A 27,893-nucleotide genomic window follows, 5' to 3' on the forward strand; every position below is an offset into this window, starting at 1 on the left:
TATAAAAAATAGTATTTTCTCAATGATTCCTGGGTCTCAAACGGTTAAGAATAGGAAACTATACGATGCAACATAATTTATAGAATTTGTATTTTAGATAGATTAGAATGAAAAGAAGATAGGAAAGTAAACAATAAATCGAAATATTCGTAATATTTAGAGAGAACTAATTTGAATAATAAGAATAAATTCTACTGTACGTCTTAGAATCTTCATTGAACCAATCGTAGATTAACAGAATTTCGATATTAAGTATCGCAAAAGCTAGACAATCAGAAACACAAATTGTAATACGAATAGCAATTAAAAACTGATATTTTTTTCAATTTAGCGCTTTTCTGGAAATTTTTAACCAATGTATAAATTTCTAAAAAATTCCTCATTATTTCAGCTATTTAATAGTCGATGTAACGTGAAAGGAATTTTGATACTATATAATATCGTACATTTCAAGAATAACATGTGCCCTGCTTAAAATATTTTTTTACAAAGAAAAATCTACAAGTTTGTATAAAAAAAAAACTTGCAGCAATCTAAAGTCACCATCAAGGTATCCAAACACCGTACACACCCACCATCTAAAAATACTTTTGCATCCCAGTTAAAAGTCATCGTCCAAGTGACCTCTCTGTAGGGACGCAAATTCCTCTTAGAAATCGCGTTAGCGGAAAGAAACGGAGTTGCGAAAATGCCTAGCGCGTTTCACATTAGCCAGCTCGCACAAAGGCGGCTGTTTAAAGCCGTTTCGCGTAAAACAGGTATTTTCGCCTCGCCTCTACCTCGAGTGCTATCGACAAGCTATCGATGCACGCCTTCGAATTCTAGTCCTTTCATAAATTTTATTGCCAGCCGTGCTCTCTGACAGAAAGAAAAACCGTCGGCATCACCACTGGCAATCGTTTCAAAATATTTCGCGTCATTGTGTAAGTAATGAACGTCAGAATCACTTTGGCTGCTGTAAAATTATCATAGGATGGAATAGAAATAGCGAGGGAAAACCGTACTTCTCGAAACCATTGTGGTGTGGACGGTGTAACGTGTTGTTGGTTTAATCAATAACGAGATTTAATTAACTATATTTACAGATATTTTAAACTGTAAAATACAAAATTAGTCGCAAGCGTCGTTCGCTTGATGATACTCGTTATAAGATTCATTCGTTATACTAGTTCGCTCTGGCTGACTGACTTACTGACTCGATACTGATATTCCTTCGCACTACTAATGACTGACTGACTGACTGGCTAACTATGTTTGTTTGTGCAACTGACTGTGTCTAGGGGACATGGTCGTCTATTTATACTAATCGAGGGGAGTACCGAAAGGTTTGAATTTGTCGCCCACGGTATGTTGCACGTAGCAGCGAAATTGCTTTGTCCAGAGTTTGTTTATTACATTATGTGCGTGGTATAGTGTTAGTCCTCTATGGTAAAACAATCATGTGAGACATCTGCGTATCGCAACGTCCTAAGACGCATATGCCGCTACACCATTGACATCGAAATACGATATTAGCGATAGCGAATACATGGAAATATCCGCGTATTTAAATATTAAAAGCATCAACGTCTATCCATCTTCCGGAAACATATATATTGGATTGGCAACTAAGTGATTGCGGATTTTGCCATTAGGTGATATTGACAAAATCCGCAAACACTTAGTTGCCCAGCCAATAAAACAGAACGTGAAAGAAAACCGCGCCACAGTGATGTATTTTAAATTCGTCGAGAGTATCACGGATAGAGAAGATCTGAAAATACCATAAAATATGCCATAAAATATCGTAACAGACGGGGTTAGAGTATGGTTTGCGCAAATCATAGAAATTAGGTAGCTCGGAGAAAGAGTTTGACGAAGGTAATTGATCGAATAGATCTTAGAAATCGTAGATACGATATCAGTTATATATATATGTTCATTGAGATACGAATTTGCATAAATAAAATGTCAAACAAGATATGAGATATTTTGCGAAATGTCGGTCGGTATACTAATCAAGAATATGATAAATTCTACTTGTTTTGTCCAGGCTCCTATCCTATCTTTTTTTTTCTTTCTTTCTTTTTTACAATCTTATAACAAACTATATAAATAAAATATATGTAATAAACTATACATATGTTTGTATTATAAGGAACTTATAACGAAGCTGTATAATCGTTTCAAGCTGCGATAATGATATTTCGTAAGACAACCACGTCAAACAAAGTGCGTCTGGATAGCAGGCGCCACTCCATTTGAACGATAGCATAATTAAATACTAAATCGTTTCGAATTCAAATAAGTATAGTGAGAAGTTTGTTATCTGAGCACCGATTATCCGGGCTATTGATCGTACGAACGTTGATCGTTGTCCCGCTGACTATCGATTATTATCGAACCGTGTAATCGTACTATTCTTGCGGTTAGAAAGGGTTTCTGACTGATATTAACGATTTATCGGGTTCACTTGTCTGGGTAATTGATAGTGGAGTAGAAATTATCCGGAGAGAGGGTGATTTAGTGGACCGAATTTCCCAAGGTTAGATCGTTTATCGCTGAAGAGACAGACACAATTAATTCTCTGCTCTTTGTATACGTGCTGCGTGCAGAGTTCTGATTGTTGTCTGACTGGCCAAGTTGAATCGCGTTAGGTATGGTCAGTGCTTGCGATTGTTGGACGATTATCTGGCTAAAGTTGCGTCTTCGTGACGATTAATAAATTGCCAGAAGATGATGTTGATCGGTTGTTGAAAGAATTTGATTAATTGCGTTGACAAAGACTTCTGCTCGATTTTGGTCGGATGAAATGGATTCCATTTTATGAAACTCAATTCTTACGACATCGATGACCAATGGAAAATTTAATCACAGACAGTAATCAACGCAAATACGATTATCGAGTATTAATGGTCGCTTAAAATAATTGCACTGTGTTCAAACCACCAAATTAATTCGTCAGAGATTGACATTTCATTCGAAATCTTTTTCCATCAATTGGCACCATGAATCTTTCTATATCGTAGCTATCGAGAAGAAGAATAAAGTTCCGTTCAATTATATTTCCCACTGTCATTCCTCTTGCCAAACAGTTTCGACAATTCCATAAAGTTTGAAGAAACTCAACTACTCGTAGCAGTATGATAAAAGCTATTTCTTTCAAATTATGGAAATTTCTACCTGTGATTTGTATATTACACTTCTTACGAAGTATTTATTATTCTAAAACATTCCTTGCTTGTTGACAAAAATATTCGAGTCGCTCTAAGTTCGCCCATTGCCTGATAACGTTCTTTTATTAATTATCTTACTGTTTGCTTCTTAATTGGGTCAAATGGACACGTTCGAAAAGGAAGAAACAGTGGACATTTAATAAATGCAGAAGAACAGTGTGCACGCGTTTACGAAGGTTCGTATGTGCTTTCACGACCGCATTCTAGGTGCGTTTCATAGCTGACGCTGCATCGTCGTACACGGTACACATTGGACATTTGCCATGGTAACGCTAGAACGAGTTTCCGGATTATCTTGGCAAACGCGTGGCCAAGTGGCGCCGTGCATCTGTCGGCCGAGTTCGGCAGTGAATCTTGTCACGTCTTGCAAATCGATTTCCTCCGGTATCGAATTGTCTTCTGACAGACCGAGGACAGATTTTTTTGGCCGCTTGGAATTTGGGGGACCTTGTTCGAGACGTTTGAAACACTGGCTTGGCGGATCCGTATCGACAGAATTGAATGGCTCGGTTGATTGAATTGGATTTAGGTCTGCTAAGCTTAACCTGTTGATCATGTCGCACACGATGGTGCAATTTTCGTGCGAGTATTATAAATATAAATGTCTTTTTTAACGGGAAATAAAATCTTACTTCTTAATAGACAAACGAGATAAAAGGCACAAGATTGGAGAAACGAAGTTTTCTATTTATATCGGTAACGTTGAAGCGTTTCTTGGCCTGCATACTTGCAAAAATTTAACGATCATGCAGATTATCATGAATTTGTTGAACATAGTAATTTCAATATTTATGAATTCCCATATAATATCGTATACTGATAGTATCATAGCTTATCCTACATTCTATAAATTCTTCTTTCAGAAGGTCTCGAAATAATCTCCATATCCATGATATTACACTTTATCCTAGATTCTACAGATTCTGCTGTGAAAGGTCTCGAAATAAATTACTTCCCGTACATCGAAGTAATCGATAACGTTGTTTATGCGTTTAAACGAGCCACTTTGTATTTCCGTCGCCGATAGTGGTACGTCGCGCAATAATATAAGTTATCGAGGATTCCTGTGTATCGATCTGCCGAACAGCGAAAGGATTAAACGAGCCGACGTAGATTTGCTTCTGTAAGTTAGCAGGAGTTGGGTTCCGCGAATAGTTTATGCGTACAACGCGGATTTTCTGTCGATTCCACGAATACGGCGCATAGAAGTGGCCACGATTAATTAAATACGTCTCAGTTGTACGCAGTCGATGACTTCAAGTCGATCGTTTAGCGAACAGGAAGACCAGTCGATCGATCTATCAATTTTTTTTTTTTTTTCGTTTGTTCTTGGTTAAATTATAGAGCAATTTTTGGGACATTTCCTTCTTCTTCTTATAATACGTATTTTTTGCTTATAATAAGTAAAATTTCAAATAGCTGTTAATATTCTATCAATTAGATGGAAATGATTATTAACGACATCAATTTCCAGTAAATATATTACGTAGAATTATATTGTTGTTGTACAGCTTCGAGTCTCTTTCTAAACAAATTTTTCAAATATCTAGATTTTCGTTTAAAGTTACTTGAAAGTTTGGCATTTGGGATTTTGCAATTGGTCAACATTTCGCACTCATCGCAGATCGAAGTGTTTGATTTCAAAATAAAAAATAATAGACGCCGAAATAATTGTTTTACAAGTGACCAAGTCTTCGTTCAAAATACTTTTAAAGAATTATCGGGCAATTTTTGGAAAACTCTGTGTAAAAATTTCAAAGTAACTTTATTATCGTTGAGAGCGATTTCAATCGGTAGTTTAACACTTTTCATACAACACGTTTTTTATTTAAATAAACAACAGATTCGGAGATTTTTGAGCAGAAGTAGCGAAAAGTGGAAATTAATAAATGACAAAGTCTTACAAATATTTGAAAAATTTGAACTTGATTTATATTTTATATAGGAAATATTCTATCGTCTGGTTATTTGCGTGTCTGACAATATCGCGGGCTACACTACTTACGAATATTGTAACACGCCTAGCATAAGACTAGTGAATTGCATGTTATCGCTTGTTTTACATTATGAAACATTATGTAATCTTCAATTTAATGAGAAGAAATTAAGAAATCGGATGATACTTCGGATTGGAAAAGAAAACGACTCGAACAATCGGAGTTACATTTGCCAAGAAGAAGATTATTCGGGCCAAGTAAAAGTTTCGGACTCGAATGAAACATCATTTTAATATAATTATTCGACTTTTCTACGAGACACTGTTTTATGTATTATTTCACTTCGCGAAGTAAGTATTTTTTACTTAATCAATCTCAATTTCCAGCTAATCAGCTTTCTAAATCCTATCCCAACAACCATGGAAATCCTATTATATCCATTTTCGAAATTCTACGCTAACCACTGCAGAAATTCTACTCTGACGTCTGCAAAACTTGATCGACCGTAATTCTTTTCTCTCAAGTGACACTGTCCACGGGCGAATTTCGCATGACCAGGCACAGAGTCGCGAAATGTAAAACGCAGATTCGCGACAAACACGAAAACCGTGATGTTTGATTACACGTCGATGTTTGATAGATGCAATTCCACGAACACAGCCTCGTAACAGTGATTTTCTGAGGAAGGAAAATAGTACCCGAAGGCTGACTAACGGCAGACGATATTTGTGTGTTTTATTCCTGCGTTCTAGGACTCCAGATTTACGAGTTCTTTTTAAATTCTCGTCTCGCCAGGTTGACGTTTTCGAACGAAAAAAGAAAAAAAAAACATGAAATTTTGCGTTCGCATGGTCCGTGCAGTTGCTTTGGCTAATATTTGACCAGTCGTTTGGAATATTTAGCGATACGTGTGAAAATCGATGAATGTTTGTTTGCAGAGCGATAATTTGTTATGGGACATCGAGATTTTGTAGACTGCGATACTTTGATAACAGTTGCAAATTTTCATTTTTTGGAATTCATTCTAGGAATTAACAATTCTGGAGTAGTTTTAACGTAAGCAATAGAAATTCGCATAATTTTTACGCTCTTTTTGAAGAATATTTACGCGTTTAGTCGATGATAAAACCGTTTGTTCAAAGTAAAATTATACATCTGCAGTCGTTAAATACATTTAGTATATGTTATACGATATTATATGAAATTATATGGTAAAAAAAAAGAGTAACAAGAAAACTTTGTTCGACAAATACGGTTGAAATAAATTCTGAATAAGAAAGTTTTTCTGACGCAGTGTGTTTCATCTGGTTGAACATTTCTGTACTTTTAAGTAGACGTAACAAAAACGGTTTTCTAGCAATTTCGCTGTTGCATATAATTTTCACCTATTGTACGCGAAGTAAAGTATCTTTTTCGTTTTGAAATTTATAGTGTTTACGTTGCGTCACTTTTGTTTTATACGCAGACAGATACGTATCGCTGTAGGTAGCGACTATTTTTAATGTCTGTCGATTCTCTGAAATTGACGTAAATTCCTGCTGTTACTTGTAATTTTACTGAATGATATCGAATTGATCACGGAATTTAGATAATAGCGTGACAGCTTTTTACCAAGACTTGACCATGTCGACGTGGTAATTGATGACTGTTATTAAGAGCATCGATACGTTAACCGTTTACAGTTGAGTACACATTGAGTTTACATAAAAAAATTCCTCGAATCTTGTTCGTCATTCTGAAAAATGTCACGAATGGAAGTCTACCTTCTAACGTATACTTGTCTCATACGTTTTTACTATCGTCGTATCTAACGAAAAACTCGATGATTATACAGGGTGGTTGGTAACTCGTGGTACAATCGACAAGGGGGTGATTCTACGCGAAAAAAAAGTCGAAAATATAGAATAAAAATTTTCCGTTTGGGGCTTTGGTTTCGAGAAAATCGACTTTGAATTTTCGCTCGATACGCGTGCACTTTATCACGTCTCGTTATAACGGACCTCACTGTAGATCGTTGTCTCGATGGAAAAATTAAAAAAAAAATTTTTATTCCATATTTTCGACTTCTTTTTTCGCGTAGAATCACCCCCTTTCCGCTTGTATCACCAGTTACCAACCACCCTGTATATATTATTTTCTGAATTCAATGAAACAGCGAACGAAATGTATGCGAAATAAAAAATACATTGCACAAGAACAAGTAAGAAATATTTAGAAATTAACGATATATTTATAAACGAAGGTGAACGCATTGGACACTGATTTTTCTCGGTCAAGTGTTTACTAGCCGCGTTTTCTTCGTTTCTTGGACGACTCGCGGAAGTTGATAGACGAGAATCGGAGGTCATGCATAACAAGAAACGTTCGAGTTACCGAGAACCAGCGTTTCTGCTGGTTTTTAAACCGTTTCCTGGACTACCGTGGCTTCCCGGTGAATGTTTCATTCAGCAGCATTTTCTATCCGATGACCGATTTAGCTTGTGTGAGGTAGATGAATCTCGTCGGTTGTGGTTCTTTCTTTTTTTTTCAATTTAACGCACAAATATTAGGTTGCCCGAAAAGTTTCTTTCGTTTCACGAGGAAATAATAGACGCACAACGTTTTTTATTTTATATTATTTTGTCGAATTACGTACGAATTACGGTCGATTTTGTTCTGTTAAGATAAACACCGTGACATTTCACAGACTCGGTTTCACGTTTGCGTGAAAGTACATTGTTGTAAAAAACACGTTTGCGAAAGAAAGACACTTTCCGGACAACCTAATATCTTGGAAAAAATGTTGGTATTTTATGATTTGGATTTTTAACACGACGTTTTAATTAAACGCAGAAATAAAATGTAAATTATGCAGATTTAGAAAAATATTGGTTGTAATAAGTCACATACATGTGCACGTATGTAAATAAAATGACGAAATTTACCACGTATCCAAAATTTCAGTTAAATCGATGACTCAGAATCGTCGATTCTCTGCTTGTAAATTATTTAAAGGGAATATTTTTCAACTGAATTTTATTATTTTTTTCTTTTAGGATATTTTTTAATATGCTGATTCATTCCCTTCGATCACGCGTACGTAAACATGAGGCATCGAAATGTTTTTCGTTGAAATTACATGGTTTCTACAAGGTGGTTTCATTTTCGTATTTCAAGTTTTTCTTTAAATTTATTTATTACCACGTTTTAGAGGTAGCACTCAAACGGCTTTCAAATATTCTCAATATTACGCTTTCACGATGTCTTAAAATTACGACGCGTTTAAACAAAGCGAACATCTGTAGGCGCGAATTTCTTTCAAGAAAATTTCTTATCTCTTATGATCTTTCTTAAGCTTCGAAGTAGCCATCCCTCGAAACGAATCTGCATTTTTAACAACGTCTTTGTCGTCTTTACAATTTTTATGCACTTTCAACAATTCTTTCTTTCTTGCTGCGTATTCTGTAGCTTGACGAAATATCTTTGTTGCTGCTTCAATCACGTTTCGTGACTTCTAAAGATATTTGCATCGAATATTATCGCTTTCAACGCGTTTTCTTTGTCCTCCTATGTGAAAGTCATGCCGTGGGAGTCATAAGGAACAAATAATTGCGGCATGCGGTATGATCTTTATTCGAAACAAAGAAGAAGGTCGAAAAGAGAAACTTTAAAGGCCAACGGTTGCACGTGGTTAGCTGTTTAACTTTTCCAATCGCTTCCGGTTATTCTTCTTGTTTTTTTCTCAACTTTCAGCTTCACAGATCGTTGATGTCCATTTCGAGAAGCGTCTGACCTTTCCCTGGAAAAGCCAAGACAAAGAGCAATATAAACTGCACGCGTATGGACTTTCAGATCTTTTCTACGCTCTTCTCTTAGAATCAATCGACCAATCCTTACAGTTTCTTTTAGGAAAAATAAATTACCAGGAATTTCAATTGGTAAATTAACTATGCTATTTACCAGCACTGTCCTAATTTTTCTCTTCCTATTTTTTCGATATCTGGTCAATTACCATACGTCGATTGTCTTCACAACCAACCAACGATTATTTTAGTCGTCATGATTCTGTACTCGTCGCATTTAATGGACAATCGCTTGGAAACTTAGCAAAGTTTCTCCATACGAAAAGTCCTTCGGTATCATACGATTACTCGTCGCAATTATATTCCTCGCAGTTCCTACAAGTTCTACGAGTTCGCTCAACGAAAGGAAGCCTCGATCACACGAAGCTACGAAGAAAATAAAATCCGCAAGACGCTTGAAAAACTCGTATCGTTACGCTGTCGCCAAGTAACCTTCGCTGGGAAAGTCACAAATTTTCCTTCGACCGATGGACCGGAGAAAGTAAAATTGCAGGTGTGTACGAAGGCGGATGACCAGTGCGATAACCTGAGCTCTCTATCAGCCTGGAGCCGTAACATTTTTTACCTTCTGCATAAAATACAACCGAAAACAGACTGTCGGACGTAACTGGTAGGATCGTCGTTGTTATTTAATTGCCGAGGATCGTCAACAGGCTCATTAACGAAAAATAAAATGAAATCCAGCCACGATGCCGGTGTTCCTTCTTTCGCTCGAAAGATCGACGAGTTGCTTCGGCCGTGTAACGGGGAAGAAAGACGAAGCGGAAGGGGATTTTTTGGGTGGAAGTTGCACAGACTGCCGCCACCGGATTTCATGCGCGTGCACATTCCCATGGTACAGACTGAAAAACGTTTTTACGAGCGTGTTTTTACGAGCATCTCGTATTCTTTCACACGGCTATTTTCGACGCGACGCCGGGGACCCAGCCAATTTAATGAATGAAATTTGAACTTGTGGCTCGTTCAGGTTCAACGACACACGTCTCACCCAACTGCATCGACACTTGGCGCGTTTCTTCCCTTCGATTTTTTTCTCCGTGTTGGCAGAGAGGAAAGGGCGAGCAAAGGCGAGGAAGGATGTTCTCGACGAAACGGGGAACGAGAAAGGTGGCGGAGGATGTTTCACGGAGAATTGAAACTCTCAACACGGTCAGACGGTGATATTTGCGATCGTTCGGGATTCCATCGCGTTATTAGCACGTTGCACGTCGTTCCCACGTTCCGCGAACATTCCAATCGTTTCGTTTCGTCTAATCTATCGTGGAAATAAATCTAGCAGGTTTTTAAACGTGAAAAGTTTCTTATATCTTTGAATGTTACGCGAGTTTTGTACATTTTTGCGTTTGCTAATTTCCCGTAAATCGGTGGTCGCGAAATCTTTCAACGTGGCGCAAAACTGATCACAGATATCCGCCGTGCAACACGGTAATTGCAAGCTAGTTTCGTTAGACGCGAAGATTTAATAGAAAATTGGTAATTAACAAAAGTACGTATACTATGTCCTCGTAACTAAGAGAAATATGTTTATTAAAGTAATAGCGAATTAATTTCAAGCATTGCATATTAATATTACTCGTGCGACTTTTTATCCGGGAATGTACTCGGAGCTCAAAGAATTAGTGCAACTGGACGGATTACAAATGGGTTAAAAAGTTCGATATTCAAGAATTGCGTACGCGAATTAAAAACAGCGCCTGCTTCGCTAAGAAACATCGAACGATTTAACTTGCTGGCGCTTAAAAATTCACGAGCCGTGGTAGAGCGAAATCGCGTTACAGGAATACCGCGTTGTACGACTGTTTTCCCGGTTCTGAAATCGTGTTAGAGCGAACCTGTGTTGTAAAAATATCCTGTTACACGAGGGATGCCTCTACCATTGAAAATTGAAATTACCTGAGAGAATTTGCCGGCGAAGAAAAGACGAAGACTCGATAAAACGCCGTGAAAGAGCAACGCCTAAGTAAAATGCTAATTTCACGAACGTACGTTACTTTCGAATTCTTCTTACATTTCGCTACGAATTTTCCGGCCACTCGAATACATCAGGTAGTCGAAGCAAAACCTCGCCTTTTCCTCCACAAACGAGTCTCTTCTTCTCGAACTTGGACGCGGTTCAATCGTCGAATGCGGCAAAAACGAAAAGGAGGAAATGCACGGAAAGCAATCGGCGAATGGGCTTGAAAAAGACGTAATCGTAAATCATAGTCGCGTTGCGTTAAGTCTTCAGTTTTTCTCGTGAGTCAACGAGACGCGTTTGCAGTCGGCTTTCAACGGAAAGATTGACGACGTGAACCGACCGAAGACGTTCCCTTTTTCTCTCTTTTTATCGACAGTTCCGCTGAATGCTAAGTAAGAAACAAACGGCGAACGACGATTTGAAATAATAAGCGACAATGGAATTTTGTGAAAGTCATACGTTGCTTTCCGTTCGCCACTTGCAGCGGACATTGTTGGCGGCTACCTGTGTAACTGTAAACGGTGATCCGCGGATGGAAAACGTGAAAACCGTGGCAAATGGATTCTTAATGTCGCGGAGAGTCGTATCGGTGGATGTCGAGTGATAGAAATGCTCACCAGGTGGGAAGTTTAGATGGAATCTTTGTAAGCGGATCAACAATGTATTTTTTATTCTTATCTGTCTCTTTTTCTATATATTTCTTATTTGGAGAATCTTTTTATCGATATAACGTTTTCTAATGATATCGCGAGCAATTGTTTCTGTTTTGAAACGCGCTACTTGGCTGTGTCTGTTCTCTTTTCTTCTTTTGCGAAACAATAAATTTACAATGAATTTTATCGTACTACATGTCTGAGGCAGAAAATCCATTTACAATTTTTTCACGTTGGTCATTGATGAAAAGAGTACAAGATCATCAGAAGTATCGCCATTACTGCCGCTTTTGCACTTTACTTCGAGACTCTTAACATCCATAAATCCACACTTAAAACTGTACACTGTCACCGTTTCTAAACCAAACGCCATCGCATTTTGCTATTTTTAACTGTTACATTCTGCTAGCCAATCCATCGCGCATTTTTAATAGCAAGACCGCTACTATACGAGGAAAACAATCTCTTTTTCCGACGTGATATTTTATTTTTTGATATGTACATAAGTATAGCAAAATTTCTTTGATATCTGCCGCTGAATATCTCACTAAATTCTACTTTTATAAAACTTCTCGAAACGCCATCCAAAGGTCAACGATCCTATTACCCAACTTACACTTGAACCTTTCATAATCCAATAATCGTAAACATGATTTTCTTCCGCCAAACTCATTTCAACGCCTTGCTATCCGTTTATTACTTTCATGCTGTTTAAACGTAAAAAACTAAATTCTTCAGATTGTCAACAGTTTCTAATTCGATGATCATTAATAACGTTGCTCGTTTTTTATTTTTTACTTTTCCAAATCTCCAGGAACTCGAAGAACAAGTCGACCCTGTCGCGAGCAAAAAATTGTAAACTACACTCGCGTATCTTCCATATTTTAAATTAAATGAAAATTGCAAAATCTAAAGCGTAAAATAGACCATTCATACGTGGAATTATTGAGTTGCCAACCCAATAAATTAACAATTACATCGCGCCTCGAATCGGATTAAATTGCAAAAAAAAAAATCGAACGATATGGGCAATTCCCAATCTTTAGACCGACATTCGCCACCTATGAGATTAACTTCAATGCGAGATACTAATCTCGCGCGTCTGTGTGAATTGGACCATCATCTTTTCGTGGAAGAATCGGGCAGACGAGGAGCCAGACGGCTTCGACGTCTGCGTCCATCGTGTAATCGGTATCGTTCGCGACCATGACCGTGCCAAAGAAGCTGGCCACGTGGAACTAGGTCATAGGCAGTCATGGTTATTTCAAGCACAAAACGTCTTCTTTTCTTTATGGCGTTCTGCCCGTCTTTTGCACCTTGCGCGCGCGAGCTTCGCGTGCACACGCTTGCCTCTCGTTAATTGAAAAATTCTTTGCTCGTTGAAAACCGTTTCTCCGAACTGCTCGTGCCGAGCAACTTCTTTCTTTTTTTTTTTTTTTTTTTTTAACTTCGCGAATATGACGGTATCGGCGAATATAACGGGTACACTCTGTGCGTCCGCAGTTCTTTAAACGTTTAGAATAAATAATCATCGGATATTTGAAATAAATAAATCGGCAGAATAGATAAATTAACGATAGAAATAGGAACCGGTCTTTGTTTGTTGTTGGTTAACTCTTTTACGCTGTGTGACGTCTATTGTACGTTCTGTTCGCCAAAGTGCACAATGAGTGTACAAGTAAAAATAGAAGAGAAATGGACAGAGGTGGAATAGTGGTTTCGTTTATGCTTTCACTGGCTTTCGTACTGTAAACCGCTAACGCGTTGACCCGCTCAAATCAAAGATTTTGCACGAACGAAGTTACAAGTAGACCGCGGATGTGTAGGCAGTTATGGCAAGCTTGCACATCCAATATGTAACATATGTAAAGTACAGTAAGTGCGAGTAAAGTACAACTTCTATGATATAAAATAAATTTTATTGGGGGGGTAAAATAAATTTTTTGTAGCTTCCACTTTTTTTATCCATGTTTCTAGAGATACGAATTTCCATGAAATTAATTAGTTAGCTAGTTAGTGCAGGCAATAAATATTGGCAAATTTAAGTAACGAACGTATGATTAACATGGCTTTCCGAGTAATCGATACGAGCAATTCTACGGTAAAAATTATTGCAGGCTTCGATTTTATTTGCCAACCTTGACCGATGTTTATTTTTTCAAAGGAACGTTTCTCCGCCAGTCGGAGCTCTGGTTTGTCTTGAAGATCGGAAATCAGTGAAATCGCGGATGCAGATTTGCGAATGCAACGAAACCAGGATGCTTATAAATATTCCGTGCAAGCAGAACCAATATTTCTTTCATCAAAGATTCCTTGAAGTCTGCCTCTGCTCGTTTTTTGAATTTTAATTAAGCTTTCTTGCATGGCTTTTTATTTCCACACGTTTGTCGGTCGTTTGTTCCATCGTGTAACGTGTACAGTGGCTCACGAAAGTTTCTTCCGTGCTATGGTATAACGTACAGCTTATTAATATAGTGGATAATTGGCTGTTTAAATAGCTTCGTGATCTCAGCGAAATATACAGAGTGGCTACAAGAAGTATTGCCACACGTCCTTATTTTCCACTGAAGCATTTTTCTTTCTTTTTTTTTTTCTACCAAATTCTATACTTCATTTTCGTAGTTTCAAATTTTTGTAATCGTACGAGGATACTGTTAAATGATACGAAGTTCGATATACTAGAACTTAATTAGTTAACGTAAGTGTTAGGATAAATACAGTAGCGTGCCAATAAATTTTGTAGCCACTGTACCTTACGCTAAATATTTTCACTTTTGTTCCATACTTCACCAATAGTATTATTACACTATATAACATAGCTATAATAATATTATTTACCAAAACATAACCACGACAATCGAGTTTCGTTACAACGCTAATGCATAGTGTTCACAACGATGCATGCAATGCATCCATAAAATATTCCTGCAAGCGTTGGAATAGTTTCGTCAGCAACTGTATATTCAAACATGCAGCGTCTTTTTGTAGCCACTGTAGCTTCGTAGGAAGAATTACGAAGAAAGCTTGTGATACGAGTTTTACGAGACTTTTACACACCTTCCACCTTACACACCTGCTGATGTGGTTGACTGGAAGTCATCAAATGCCTTTGCACATTACCCGGAAGCGCCTTGGGCGTTACGCCAGCCCCTTCCAACGGGTATCCGAAAAAATCTCGAGGACTCGGCCGTATATCAAAAGCTGCCGGATTTACCGAGTGGCCCCAAGTCGCTCGAAAGCCGTAACAAAGCTGCCTCGAAAGCGCTCCAAGCGTTGTTCAGCATTGATCTGTCACGACTTCTCGAGAGTGCTGAATAATCGGAGTGTCTTGATACATTCCTTAATCTAATCTTCTCTCTTTCTTCTTCCTTTTTTTTTTTTTTTTTTTTTTTGGTATTTAATCCTGGTACGGGATGTCGATTTTGGAAATTAAAGTTTATAGATGGATTCTCTGAAACGATGCATATTTGATCGAAATAATTCATACGCGGTTACGTGAGGTTTCGTTGAATCGAAAGATGGATTAATTGAATCGCCGCAGATTTGTAAAGGTTATAGGTTCCAAGATACAGAAATTCGTGGAATATCGGCTTTTCAAGGACCTTTTGCTTGGACAATTTATTCCTCCAAACGATTGTACGAAAAGAAGAAAAATGGAAATTTACCAGGGATTCTCAGATATCGCGCAATATCCTTAGGACTCGTTCGCAATTCTTGCGATTTTCAATCGCGTCTAAACTTGAAAGTCTTGAGATCTGAAAAACCTATGGCCACGTATCTCTTGAACCTATTTCTCTGTATATTTCGAAACTTTGTCAAACCGTCGAAGAATCTGTTACCTTCGAAACACTTACGGTACCGTCAGATTCCACGAAATTCTACTCAGCCTCGGATTCTATGAAAAACACCACGAACATATCAAATCTGAACAGTCTCTCACGATTGGACGCTCTATTACGATGAGATTGCCGGAGTACTCGGATGGAATCGAGAATAGGCAGATCGTTGAAGGGCCACGATTACCTCTCGATGGAAGCTGAAAGACTGGTCGATGGAGCACGAGCCTCCGTGTGGAAATAGCAACGGTGTGATTGCCGGTGGATTTTAAATTGCGGCTCTGCGCGCCCTTAGGCTCGCGGCCACGGGTGAACACAGTCAGAATTATTTGCGACCGTTCCATCTGCGAATTTATTGCCAATCTGGCTCGTACGTCATACCATGCGTCTCCTGTACGCGAGACCAATGATCCGACAAGGAAGCCACGTTGTTCGCCGGGATACGTGTCGCCAAACGACGTGGAAAGTGGGAATATTTTATTTTAGCGACAACGGCACGAAGGTAAAAGGAGCGCCTTGGCGCGCGATCTTGAAAGGTTGAGGAAAGAAACGGAATTCTGAGGATAACGGGATTTATTCGGAAGTTTCTGAAACTGCTGTTAAGGTCTTTGCGGACTTCTTGGGATTTCTTTGAGAATTTTTTCCACGCTGTTTTAAGAGAGTCGCGCGATTTTTGGCGATTTCTGGTGGTTTCAAACGTTTTCGTTTACCAGTTTACGAGTCCTTTGTTTAACTCGTCGATGAATTTCGATGGTTTCCAAACTTTTTTACGATCTTTAGGACGAGTTAGAGCTTTCGTAGAATTTTCTTACAAGTTTCACGAGTCTCTAGACCTTCTCTCCTTCGCGAAATTTTAAGATTTCTAAAGCTTCCAGCGAGTCGTAGAAACTTGTAGAATTTTCTAAGTATCTTTTGCAACTTCGAGGCATTTCTCAGAAATGTTTAGGATTTACGTTTGGAAATCTTGAGACTCTTTACGAACGATCTTTCAGAACTGTTTAAGAATCTACAAGATTCGTATACGAGCTACTGAACGAAATAGGTCAAGCGAATACGCTTTTTTCTCACCCATTTTTGTATCTTATCAATTGGATTCTTTCTAAATTAGATCTGCTGCAAACCTAATCGATGCAACTTCCCTTCTAAGGCAATTATCAGCTTGCAGCAGTACAATGATGGACATTAGTATAAACCAAGATCGGTAGTTTCGTCATTTGTATTTATAGTGCAATGACAGTCGCTGTTTGCAAGCGTCCAAGCGATAAGCTCGACATTTTAGCTTGAAAATATGTATTTGGCGGCCTGGTTATTACAAGTACACCCGTCAAACCTTAGATTCAAGGAGCATTTCATCTAATTTTCAACTGTTTGGATAAGATTCATTGGCATTGTCCGCCATGATTCGCTCTATTCAATTCGATTCTTCGTCGTTCACTTAGAACCGTTCTGGACCATCTGGCTCGTGTTTTAATTTAGCTGCATTTAGGTTCGGCTAGTCAATCGGACGTCTGTTTTCAAATGTAGAAATAGGAAGCCATAAACACCGACAGGCAAATTCCCAGCGTCGTTACACTCGACGTTCGATCGAGACACTCGACCTAATTACTCGGTCCTTTTAAACACTGCGCTAGTCTCGTGCGAGTCTCACACGAGCCGATCAACCGCATAAACTAGAAGAAATACAGAAAATTTGGTATTCGTTCGTGTCGTTTCCTCGTGATGGCGAATCGTCCATTTCGTAACAATTGCACGTCGATCATGTTACGCGTGTGACGAAATTCAGAAATTTGTAAAAGACGAATGTGATCGATTTGGCTTTCGAGAGAAATCCTCGTGCCATTTGGACGCGTTTGCACATCTTGTGCACGACAATGATCGATCGAAAGAAATTATTTCTTTAATTCTTAGAATTGTTACATAAGTCGAAGATGTAGAATCTGTGTTAAAATTGTTCTACCAAATTTTTCAAATAATTTGGATCAACTACTATAACTACTATACAGGGTGGTTGGTAACTGATGGTACAAGCGGCAAGGGGGTGATTCTACGCGAAAAAAGAAGTGGAAAATATAGAATAAAAATTTTTCGTTTGAGACTTTGTTTTCGAGAAAATCGACTTTGAATTTTCGCTCGGTACGCGTGCACTTTATCACGTCTCGTTATAATGGATCTCACTGTAGATCGTTGTCTCGATGGAAAAATTAAAAAAAAAATTTTTTTATTCTATATTTTCGACTTCTTTTTTCGCGTAGAATCACCCCCTTTCCGCTTGTACCACCAGTTACCAACCACCCTGTATATCTAATAAACACGTGTGTGTAGTTATAGTTAATTCACTAAGACAATTGGTGTGTTATAGATAGTACGTGGTAGTCAGTTTCACGAACGTTAAATATAATAATTATATGTATAAGCTACTTGCTTAAACAATTACTGGAATTTAATTTTACACTAGTTCATCAATCGTACGAAATATATAGATTGCACTTGGTAGTTTAGTCTAGAACTATGTATAGTTCCAGGAAAACTATAGATAGTGGAATAAATGTATTTTCAATCCGTCTAGCAGCTGTTTCTCTTTTCTTCTGTCCAGTCATTAGTTATCCTAACAATATCTCGTCGTTGTCAAGGATCGAACAGAACCGTACGATAAATAAACCAATTGCTCGTCGAAAGGTTTCGTAGTTTGTCCCGCCAACAATAATGTAAGACAAACAGAGTCACGTCTGAAAATGGAACTCTCCAAGTAGTACGAATGCTTGCGATGACTCAAGATCATATTTCTCGCTTAATAATTTGTGACAAACTTCTGGCAACGTACACAGTTGAGAAGAGCTGACGATCCGATCGAAGGAAGAAGAAGAAGAAAACGATGTGAAAGGAATGAAGCAGGAAAATCTGCTTTCCTACCGGTCTTCCAAACGTTCAGAGATCGTTGAACTCTTAAAATTTTCGGCTGCTCGAAAGTTTCACGTTTATGGATCATAAGGAATCCAGTAAGATACGTTTCGTTAGGTTTTTTTTAGATGTAGAGGATAAAAGAGATATAATTACATTACCACGTGGAATTTTACGTTTCATTATATTTATTATTAGTATGATTTTATTAGCTACTAAAATCCTCTGGAATTTTCCCAAATTTCCTACATCCATTGACATTTATAGCGACAATTTCATCAGTTCGACGATTCTTCATGTTAGTGGTAACTTCAAATTATTTACAATTTTCTTAGTTGCAATTTTTCTTCGTTACAAAGACCTTCGATAATCGCGTCAATTATCAGCTGCAAACTTCCAATAGCAAAAATCTTCTCCAATATCGAATTTTGCAATTATTTGAAATTGTTATCACTAGGGTAATTTTCCATAGAAATTTCATAGATTCGCAATGGGAATTTTTAAAAATATTTACGCGATTATTGGACCCTCTACAGATGAAACCTTCTTTTCTTCCTTTTTTTTTTTTTGTAATTCTTTAATACAACTTTCGACTGAATTTTCTCCGTTGCAATGTCCATAAACCCTGGTCGTCGCTAATTTGAAAATTAATCAACGCAACACCAACGTGACTTTCGTTCAACGCGCAAAGTCCACGGAAACAAGGAGGCCAGTTTAAGACCCGTTCGCAATAACAATCTATCCGTGACAAAGAAACAAGGAGAGAATAAAGCCGGTCCAGACGACGACGAGCAAGGCTACATCATGTTCGCGAGCGCGTAACCCACTTTTGCAAAATTAGATTTCGCACGCGTGCAGAGTAAGGAGAGACGCAGAAGACGTATCTAGCCAATGGACTCCCTGCTGATCGTTGCTTACAGCGGCCGATCGTCTAACTTTGAAAACGCTGTGCAGACCAGTCATGCTCGAGAGGGTTAGACACGTGTCGAACGAATCGCTCGTTTAACGCGTTCATCGTTACAACGATCATTGGTCACCGACAGGAAATTTTTCGTTTACGACGTGTCGATCATTGGACACCGTCGTCCTATGAATTTATCGACCCTTTGTCAATAAAAATTAACAATTAAAAATTAGATTTACGAGGTGAGAAGAAAATTTAGGGTCCCTTTTTTTTATTTAGGTTTACTACGATTAGGATTGGCGATAGTATCAACGACCGATGTTGCGTTAAGGGAACCGTAGTTAAAGATTAGGTCTGTCGAGGTGAGATCCACGAAACGCAAGAATTTGTTATCTTTTAATTTCCAATAAATTGTTCAAGTATTGTTCATAGGATAATGGGATTTTTTAAACGCGAGATACGTTGATATTTGTTTGATACGATAGAATCTGTGAATAATGTTTGGTAAATAAATCGTGTTGCTGAAAAATATGGAAAGCTTTTACATGAGATTCTTCGAAGGGATGGAACATCTTTATATAGTTTTCTGTGAAGGGATAGGACATCTTTAAATAGTATTCTTCGAAGGGCTGAAACTTTAAATAGTGCTCTTTGTATGGATGGAAAATGTTGACCTGGTTTGAATAAATGGAACGCTCTTAAATAGTATTCTTGGAAAAAATTGAAGCTTCGAAAAGGTGTTGGCTGGTTCAAGATCATTTTTATTATAGAAAATATATAAAAAATCACGATATTCGACTGAAGTATAAATATTCAATAAAAACTAGGCTATAGTTAAGAATTATTTTAATCGATTATAGATTATTTCTCTTACATGTAGGCCTCATATCCGCCAATAGGTGTTCAAGTAAAATATACATATATGTAGAAGATAATAGACACTTAACTCTAATTTTGACGTTCTAATCTTTATGCTCTCATTAGACTCTACATTGTTGGAAATTCTCGTGGAAATTGACGCAGATATGAAAAAGCTCGCAGTGCAGAATTCCAGGAAACGAAACTAAAATTTCAAAAACCATTTCCCCTCCTGCTCCGCTCCTGTCTTCGTTGAGAACACGATTGATTAAAAAAAATCACCTAACATCTAACATCAAACAACAGGAAACTCGTAAGAAAAATGTCAGGTCACCTAATAAATAACGTAGCCGTTGGTTTTCATATGGCAGATGAAAATAATTAACTACTAATACTTAACTCTAATTAGCTAATTAAGTATTCTATGGCATTTTTTTAAAACTCAGAAAACAATTTTTTAATCCAATACGTGCTATTCTCAAAGCTGCTCGCATCTCAAACTCGGGCATCGCAACAAAGGCAAAACCTCTTGGAAAAAGCCTCTTCACCCTCCATTCCATAACTTCACCCTCATTAAAAATACACCAATCAAACGTTGAAGATAGCCGGTTAATCAAAGAGCACCACCTAAATTCCACAGCAAACGAACCATCTCTCTCCTCTCAAAGGACCCGGCAAAGTGGATCACCCGATTGATAGATAATCCATCCTTTGATCACGGTGAGCCACGTGCATCGAGGCGTCCACGTGGTCCCATAAACGAAACGATCGATATAGATCGATCTAACGTCAATTAGTCTGTCTAATATCCTGACATCCGATCTATTTTTATTATTAAGTAACATGTCAGAGGACACAAGGTCCATTTGATCCATTTATCTCGTTAAATTGGACAGGTTCGGCGGTTGGGTTAGGTTTTTGGGTTAGGCTGGAGCACAAATCAGGCATTTCGTTCTTAGTGTGTTCGAGTGGAGTCGATAAAATCACCGGTTTCTGTTGCAGCTCTTCTCTCATCCTCTCTTTCGAGGCCGTTTATATATTCTGAAAGCCGCTTACGACGAAAACGGGACTACAATGAGTTTTCTGTGCGCTAAGAATACTCCGTTTCCATGTCGGCGGAACCGTTCACGTTGCACTAGGTTCTGTACTGATTTCTGACTGATTGACGCTTACTGGGCCATTAGATGACTCAAGCTTTACTCGGAAATTTAGAAACTTTCGCTGGCTAGTTGGATCGAGGATTTTGCTGCGTTGACGTTTCATTTTCGCAGGCGGTTGTTTGGTCTGTCGTTTTAAGAATTCTACTTTTCACATTACATGAGAATTACATGAGAATTTACGCGAGAATGATCGTCAGGATTGTTTTAGACGCTTCTTAGATGATTTGAGGAAAAACGATGGTTGATATAAAGGTCGATCAACGTTAGGGAAATAACTAAATTAATAGAAAACTCTTCTTTAATTAAAAAAAAAATCCTTGCCATTTTTTCAAATGGAACCACATTTAGAAAAATAAGCGCACTTTGTGTTTCGATGGTATAACAAGAATTATATGCAGCTACAACACAAATTTGTATTCAAGGTTTCCATCTAAAAAGAGCACTTAGGATTTATGACGCCGACAACACGTAAGAATTGTTTTTCGAGAAACTCGAGCCAGTTTCAAGGGGCTTAACACCTGTTGGTCCAAGTCGAAATCATTTAGAACGTTCGAATTTTGACGCGAGGACGCATTGGAATTGATGTCTGAACAGGAGGTTGGACGTGTTCTTATTCGACTACCAACAAATAGAAGGCTATACTGTTGGCAAATGTTTGGATATCGATAAATATGCATTTAGAATAATTTTAGAGCGTACAGCGTTGTTTTGTCGTTACAGAGATCTTATTTTATGGGTCAGTTTTGTGTACGTTACCCTTCGATCGATTTTGTAAATTGGCTACGTAGGATTACCCAAGAATCTGAGATCTTAGAAAATTAAACAGATCTTCTTTCAGCCAAGTAAGTCTAAACACACCAATAGAATAGGCTCTTTTAGATTTTATGAAACGTACCAGGCTATTGACTTGCCCGCTCTGTCGGTTAAATAAAAGATGCTTCCCAATAAAAAAATTGTCTGGTTCATTGCAAATCTTAATTTACCGCGATTATTATTTGAACGAATTTTTCTCAGTGGAATTTCCCTGTTAGCAAAATCGATTAAGTACAAATAGTTTAAAAAAATAATTGGTTTTCGTAATTTCGTAATAATAGATCGGCGAAGTTCTTTCGTTACACAGTTTCAGGAAAACAGATTTTTCATTTTTGCATATAAATAAGAAAGGAATACAAGTACAGCCGATTGAGATTTTGCGCGATTCCTATTTCTATCGTTAATGATACAAAATTGAGTTTAAACGAAGAGAAAGGTTGCTTTTATAGCTTCTACGATAAAATAACGATAATGTACGAAAATAAAATTTGAACGCTTGGAATTTTCGCAAAATCCAAAATATTCAAAATAGCGTACGTAAAGCCATCAGCGAGAAATCGTACCATTTCCAGAATGCGGAAACGCACAACTTCAAACACAGGTGCCCTTCTAAAATAGCGCAGAAATTCTCAAAGTACGCGAAGATTCCGGCAGCTGGAACGATCGAAATTACGTTTAATTCGAATGGATCTGCGATCAATTGGCTGGATTTTGAAGAAGCTCGTTTCACAAGGAAATGGCGGGCCGGATGTCACGCGTCTTTTACTACCGGCCCACGTACCATTTTTGCGAGTCACGTTACATTTCTCGCGAGCAAACCACTCGATATTCACGACTTTGGATATCCTTATCGAGAATAGAAGAGAAAAAGTGTTCACCCACGTGAATCCGTTTTTCTTCCCGCCAACCGTTTCCAGCGACTTATCGAATGATAAGGGCCAGGCAATCGACGATTTCCACGTATGTCTTCCCTCATTCAGACCCGGTTTATTTCGTGTCTCCGATCTGCTCCACATTTTTCCGATCGTTTCACGCGATTTTATTAGAGTTTATGAATCGCTTTACGACTCGCCACGGACTCGCTACATTCCGTTACAGACGAGGATGCAGAAGTTAGATTACGAGGTTGAGAGTTTCGCGTTGTACCGTCGTGTCGTATCGCGACGAGTAAAATTTCGACGCGTGAAAGCCGGTAGATGACAGATACTTGTTAACTACTTGGAGCTTCGAAAGTTCGTGCGTCGGATCTTTGATCTTTAATATGCGTTTTATTAATAAAAATTAAATAGCGAAGTTTTACAATTTTTGTAACTTGGAATTTGCAATGTTTTAACGTTTGCGTCTTTCAAAGTGAAGAAGATTTCGTTCGTGAGTTTTTGAAATTCGTTCGATTTACGAGGCTTGAGAAGGATCCTGAATGACAACTCTGAAAGAAAGAAAATTCATGGATATTGCTAGTACGCGTAAATGGGAACTTAATTTCGAACGACTGTTTTACTCGTGTTTCATTAAGTTTTTGCGTGTTTCGATTAGATGAGAGTTAAAATTAATGGTAAGTCGTAAAGAAACATGCATCTATATTCGCGAAGTATCGCGAGGCTTGTCTTGGATTCGCAATTGGTGTCGTATTAACCATCTTATCACGTTTACGACTCAATAGAACCTGCATAACGTTTTTCCTCGTTCCCAATGTAAAGATAGAAACGCATCATCTATCGAGATATGCCAATATCAATTAAAATCAATAAATTAGTCAATATGAATATCGATAAATTTCCAATTTGTTGGAACCAAGTTTCAATTTCAAACTCTTTTATCGACCAAACTTTATCGTGTGAAAACTACTACGAAACGAGAGAGTCTTTTGCTCTGTCGAGTTTGAAAAACAAAGTCTGTTTCATAAATTTGATGCAGTGTAACAACAAACTAATTGTCACTAAGTGTCGCTCGAACTACGATACCTCAGTAAGTGTCGGCAAATCTCTCAAAGTTTCAAGTTCTTTTAAATTTCCAGATTCTCTAACCGAGTCGTCGGTCCTCTAATCCACTCGTAGGAAGTTCCATTTCAAGTTCGCTCTTAAACCAATCGAGACCACATCCTTGCGTCTAGTTGTTATTAAGCTTCACGGAGCGTGTTAAATATTTCAATGGAAACGAATCGTTGCATGAATCGTCGCCTGGAATATGACTCGAATCTGGTTTACGATCCACTTGGCCGTTCATTATTCTGTTCGTGAAATTTTACGAGCCTCGCGAGCCTGAAATTGCGGCCGCGTCCGCACGTCTCTTTGTCTCTCGTTTGCATCGATCTTCCGTAATGGAACTCGTTGAAGAATCTCGCGGACTAACGAACAAGGACAAGGATACGTGATAATCCCTCTTTATAAAAGTCTCCCACGCGAGACCATAAATCGTGCCTCTACTTTACGAGACGCCAATAACGAGATCGTATTGCCATCCTGACGTTTTAACTGAAAATTACGTTGTTAGGTAGTTAAGTATTATCATTAACGACAGATATACCGTATAGAAGCGCGAAATATCGTAATAAGTCTTGTTCGAAGGATTACTAAGGCCTATTTTCACGAAACAAAGCACGAAAGTCCTTTGAATTGGAGATTTTAAGCTAACAATGTCTCTCTCTCTCTCTCTCTCTCTTTCTCCATATATCATTTTATTCGTATCATTTATAAAAATTCTGCACTCTGGGTCACCCTATATAGCGTTGTACGATGCTGTTGATTGGCGATGATGCAGCGATTCGTTGATAAATCCATTTATAGATATCTATTTCTGTGCCAGTGACAAGATTCGAATGTGATTTGCTCTGGCAGGAAAGAATCATTCGACTGTGTATAGTCGAATCCTCGTTTGCGATTATTAGAGAGAAGATAAACACGATTGACATATTCAAAATAGGAATAGTTTTACAAATTAAATATTGCAATTTTTTAGTCATTATATGGTCATGCCATCCTTAAATTATACAGTTGAGATATTAGAAATATAGTTAGTTTTAGTCCTAATTAGCAATCTATACAGCGACAACAAATTTAAAATAGACAATCTAGAAATTAATTGTTTCTTTATACCGAGGAATTTTTGTATTTCTGGTGTCGTTCACGGAAAACATATATTTTCAATTTTTTAGTCATTATATGGTCATGACATCCTTAAATTATACAATTAAGATATTAGAAATATAGTTAGTTTTAGTCCTAATTAGCAATCTATATAGCGACAACAAATTTAAAATGAACAATCTAGAAATTGCTCGAATTTTTGTATTTCTGGTGTCGTACACGGAAAACATATATTTTCAATTTTTTATAAAACAAATACAGTATTAGGTCGTCCGAAAAGTTTCTTTCGTTTTATAAGGAAATAATGGACGCACGATATTTTCCGTTTTACATTATTTTATCGAATTACGTATGATCCATTTGGTTCTAGCAAGAAGAAGATCACAACGTTCGATAGATTAGCTTTCACGTTTGTATAAAGACGTGTCTATAAAAGAAAGAGACTTTCCGGACAACCTAATATTAGTATTACGTACGATGAGATTTGAGATATGAAATTTATCCACAGTACTATATTTGATGACTTGGCCGTGTTCCTCTCGTGATATCACGCTGTGAAGGGGTTAATTTTGGTAGAATGAATCATCTGCGATGCAAACACCCTATATTTTTAAATGTTCTAATGTTCTTATTCAAATGATTAGAAACTTTATTTCGATTCAACGTATCTTTATTACTTTGGCTCATTAAACGAGAAAAAAGCGTAATAAGAAGGTCAAGTTTTAACACCATATCATTGCGTAGCTTCTTCGTGGGTTATATCGTTTGAGACATAACTTTTTTTTATCTATCCAGTTGCCGAATCATTCTACTTAAACATAGTATCTCCTTATTTATGTCCCTAGTCTTTAGTCATAGTTCCGTGAGAAAAACACGTGCCAGGCATTTGCGAGTGACTTGCTATTGACTATGTTAAAGAAGCATTTCCGGGCGTAAGTTTACGATGCCTGACTATGAGGTCGTAAAACTTTTAGAATAATAGAGGCGCCAGAACGGCCGCACATAGAAAGTAATAAGGAAGACGAAGGAACACAAAATCTGGTTTAACCGAGGCTATTATATGTATACATATTGCATAGTTTCGTTGATAAGCAAAAGAAATATTTTTTTTAATGTTGTAATTCCCTTAATAAGTTCACTTGGAAATTAAGATAAAACATATTTCTTATTCGTACTGGGACGTATCGCGGTATAGCGTAATTATAGTGGTTTCTTTATTAACTTCGAGTTTTGCACGTGACATTTAATTAGCAAAGATCCGGCAAGAATTATCTGGTAGTTTATCGAAATGAAGTTCATAGATCGAGTAAAACCGAGCTCCTTGCATTCTCGTAATTGTATCGATAAACGATCAACGATTAAGGATTCCAGATACGCTGATTGCGAAGACGGTCGATTTGATGTGAAATCGATGTCCAAGTAAAAAGTCAAGTGTCGTAGCCGAGAATTCGTTCGCTCGGAAACTGGTTCTTCTCTTTAGTTCGCGTGTACTTTTCGTAATTCCTGCGATTCACGGATAAAATGATTCGATGATCAGAACTGATAAAGATACCACGCGAGGAAAAATATTTAACAGCCATATGGAACTTACAAAAATGTGAATATTGATTATTCGAATTTTGAACGTAGGAATTTTACTATTATCAAGTGGAAATTTTGAATCCTTGTGATCGAAAAGTCCAGGCATTTGGAATTCTTAAAACGTGAACGTTGAAATTTTAGAATGTGAACAGATGTGCAAATTTGACGATTACCAAGTGAAAAATTGAGAAAATTGGTTCATAAAGAAAGCCCAGCCTCTCCAAAATTAGTTCGCGTAATCTGGAATTTTTCAAGTTGGATATTCGACTTTCCAGATTCTTATAGCTATGAGATATCGTAAGACTATAAGTTTTTGGGGATTCGCTCGGAAAAACGTGTCAAAGAAAAACAAGCACTGCTGCCTCCTCTAAACTAACCGAGCATTACCATCAATATCCCGTCCTCCTTATTAACCACAAATCTCTTCGGCTTATCCAACCTCATTCACATGGACCTAGGTAAAACAAACAGTTGAACTTCCTCCTACATAAGTCACAAAATCCCATAAACTCCAAGGAAAGTTCACGACAAAAAGTCTTCAGAAATACGGATCCGCTTCTCTCTGGAATCTCTTTCGACGTATCTATATCAGCGATTCTCAATCTTTCCATAAATTAAAAACATAAAAAAGAAACTCCAAAGATTTCAATATACATTTAACACATTTTGGGTACAGCAGTTTTTGAGTTACATCGTTTCATAACTCTCGATCAGTTAACGTGCTTTTTATGTTCAACGTTAAATCGCATTCTGACGAAATATCTGCAATCTGTATGCACTAAAACGAAACGATCGACGGTAATAAATTATACTTTACGGTCGATTCAGATTTGACTAAAATCTGTTACAGACCTTTGTTTGACGTTTGTTAAGTGTATAAATATCCACAGTTTATTTATAGCCCATAGAAGAATTATAGTCGCTGCATAGAAGATGTATCGCAGGCTACATCTCGTGCATTATCACCGATTTATATCAATTTATATAATTTGACGTTACGCTCGGTCAATTTCATCTCAAAGCATATTCGCTATCAATTATACGAAAGGAACGCGGGCAGAACAGAAGAACAGAAGGTTCCTCGCCCTGCTGGAGGCCGATTCCAATTTCTAACATTAATGGCGATCGCGGTTACGTCAAGTTGTTTCGATTCGTT

The 27,893-nt window shown here is 37.7% G+C and overlaps 1 protein-coding gene across 1 annotated transcript in view; it reads left to right on the forward strand.

Moving 5' to 3' along the window:
* The window catches only part of LOC117205317 (disintegrin and metalloproteinase domain-containing protein 23-like), a 101,520-nt gene that overhangs the window by 46,516 nt on the left and 27,111 nt on the right, over positions 1-27,893 (forward strand). The window lies entirely within an intron of this gene.

The sequence above is a fragment of the Bombus bifarius genome, unplaced genomic scaffold (assembly GCF_011952205.1).
Source record: "Bombus bifarius isolate JDL3187 unplaced genomic scaffold, Bbif_JDL3187 scf7180000007988, whole genome shotgun sequence".
Classification (NCBI taxonomy): Eukaryota; Metazoa; Arthropoda; class Insecta; order Hymenoptera; family Apidae; genus Bombus; species Bombus bifarius.